Source organism: Brassica rapa, chromosome A09 (genome assembly GCF_000309985.2).
Source record: "Brassica rapa cultivar Chiifu-401-42 chromosome A09, CAAS_Brap_v3.01, whole genome shotgun sequence".
In the NCBI taxonomy this organism is placed as follows: domain Eukaryota; kingdom Viridiplantae; phylum Streptophyta; class Magnoliopsida; order Brassicales; family Brassicaceae; genus Brassica; species Brassica rapa.
The window spans coordinates 28,467,892-28,471,061 of record NC_024803.2 but is presented as its reverse complement, the minus strand read 5'-3'; positions in this window follow the sequence as shown (position 1 = coordinate 28,471,061).

Genomic DNA, 3,170 nt, shown 5'->3' with positions numbered 1-3,170 from the left:
ATTTCCCAAGAAACAGATCGCATTAAGTACCCAGACCCGTAAAGCGGGGAAAATTCATCACAAGTATCGCTCGGTTCGCGTGATCCACGAAGTGGAAATGTAAAAATAGCTTCTAGAATCATGAACTAAACACTTATACATCAGCGTAGAGTTTAAGTTTTCAAGATAAACCAGTAATCTTCTTTACATGATAAACTTTTAAGTGTTGTCTCAGTGTAGACCGGGCTTTCGTTTGTGGCTGCATTTTGTGTGATCGTTTGAAAGACTAACAAATCAGTGGACATTACACTGAATGATGTCTCTAGACTGGTTTATCCCATATCTGGTTTGTGAGATGCAAGAACTGGTGTATCCAACGTCTGAAGGGAGGATCATCTCTTACAGCACAAGCTTATGGGGGAACAGAAAATGGCTTCTCATAGGAGTTTGTATTATTTTCAGTTTTGAGCTTCGCCTAGATGTAGATTTGATTTATGCTTGCATAATCTTCGACTCACAATTTTTCAAAAACTTTTGTGGTGTGTGATTATTATGATTTAAACTTATGGAATAAGAAAGGAGTCTCATCATACCTTACTATTGCCACACATGTGTTTATCTCGATAGGTTTGCAAGTAGTTCGTAGGGATTTCAAAATATGTTCGCATGTTACTCTCTTTTGGCAATATCTATATGGGTCACTTGATCAAACATCTTCTCTTTTTGTTTGAAGGAACTTGAAAAAGTCAGAGAATCCTAAGCTTCTGAAGCTAATTGAGAGAGAGGGAAGAGAGAGTTCACCTCATGACGTCTGTTAGAAACTCTGCGAGGTCCACAAAAGGACTTCAGAATAGAAAAAAATTGTTAGTAACTTTCTTGGTAGGTTTTTACCATTGCCATTTCAGTACATCAAAAAGTTTTTCATTACATTTTAAAATATTTTTCTATTATTTATTCATTTATTAAGAACACAAATGGTGAAGGGCTCAATAGACGAATACTGTGATTTAATTGTTTGAATCTGAATGTGTCAAGTATGTTTTTGATCGTTATTGATAGGTTCAGGTTAATGCAAAATATAATACTTGATAGGTTCAAATGGTGAACGTGTAAATTTAAGAAGGGTTATTAAATTTCAGTAGTCTACTTCAACCATTCACCATATGAATCATCATAGCCATTCATATTGTTATCTGAGATGAAAACAATAGTAAATTATCTCATCTTTTAGTTTTGAGGGCTATGTTGTTGCAATATAGCAGTTCAAGAGGGGTTTATGAAACACCAGCCTTCTATGTTAATGGGTTCGTATTTGTAGACACATTAGCCTAGGAGGTTTTACATTACAAGACTTCTTTTTAGATAATGGATAATTTAGTATGTATATATTTTCCTAATACTGAAAATATATATTATATTTACTAAAAAGAGTTAATGCAAATTCTGAGAAAATATACTGGTAATTTTTAAGTATTATTTTATAATATTTTGGAGGATTCATTTTTTACTTTTCAAAGACCAGCTATATTTGTTTGTTGATATTTATTATGTTTGGTCAGTAATTCACCACCATTAATTACATGGTTTTAATTTGAAAAGTGATATATAATTAATACAAAATACAATCAACTACTCTATTTAATCAAGTAAATTATTTTCTTGGGAATTTTGTTTTCTTGGATAAGACATCCATTTCTCAATTACATCTTTATTAATAATAAATAAGTACTATTATAAGCTTGCACATTTTTTATGCCACCTCAACAAACGAGAAAAAGAAAAATGATAAATCGGTGTAAATTTTAAAAATTTCTAATAAAATTCATATTTTTTTAACATTTGAACTATATATATTAACAATACATCAACTTTTCCATAAATAATCTTCATAGCTAACAATACATCAAATAGTTATCAAATAGTTGTGGTTTTCTATTTTTTATTAGTTTAGCCTAGATTTTGGTGGTAAAAAAAAAAGAAAATAATTGGGACATTCATTTTTTTAAATTTTTGTTGATGTGAGTTTGAAGAAACATAAAACCAACATAAATATACGTTTCTCAAATATAATAATTCATAAATATATAGCCTAACATGTTATTTATAAATCTTAAAAAGCAACAATTATTTTATGCTACTTGCTTTAAAAGAAAATAGATAATAAACTGGATTTTCATTTTCTAATTGTTTACATTATAAAATTTAAGAAGAAATATATTAAAAATATATCAAATTCAAGAAAATTCAATATTTTGAACACAGTAAAATAGATATATTTGTTTTAATATAGTAACAAATATATAATTTCTTGGGAAAATTGTCAAAACGGAACAAAAAAAAACAACATAGTTGTCCCTATGGTATAAAACCATATTAGTCCATTTATTCTCCCTTTTATCCTTTCATTTCTGAAATTTAATGAAATAAATAGTTTTATGAATCCAAAAAAATATTTAAAATATAAACAATTAATAAAACACCTATATACACAAACACATATTTTGTTTTGGTTAAAACATGATAAATAAAATTTTAAAATTACTTTCCACTAAAAGTAGAATTCATATTCTAAGGAAAATAGGTTAGTAGAAAACAAATATTAAAATAAACAAGTCCATCTACTTTTTTTAGAAGAAACACTAAAAATTGTTTAAATTCTAAATATGGGAAATGCGAATTCTACTAATTGTAAAGATCGCTACTTTTCTTTTGAATGCAGTTTCTACTTTTATGAAGTATTTGATATCTTGTATATTTACATTGTTTTATCCATTCATCCATGAGCATTTTCATCATATAGATTAGGATTTAGCCATGTCTAGGTTGCATTTTGCATTCATTGTCCTTATTAGGTGCTGGAGTGTGCCATGGAGTGATTTGAGATGTTTGGGAGCATTGTGATCCAAAAGGGGGTGAAAGATGAGCATGGATGGAGCCTTTAGAGAAATCTTCTGTTGCTAAGATTTTGTGGAGACACAGAAAATTGAGTTAGCTTTCTAATGGAAGTGGTTTCAAGTCATTTGGAGATGTAATGAAGGAGTTATGATCAATTTACTAGAGGCATATCCATCCTGGTCGAGCATCGCAGAGTGACCTCTCAGAGCGACCTACCGAGGTCGCTCCCAGCCAGAGCGACCAGTCCAGAGCGACTACCTCAAGTCACTCCCAGCCAGAGCGACCAGCTCAAGTCA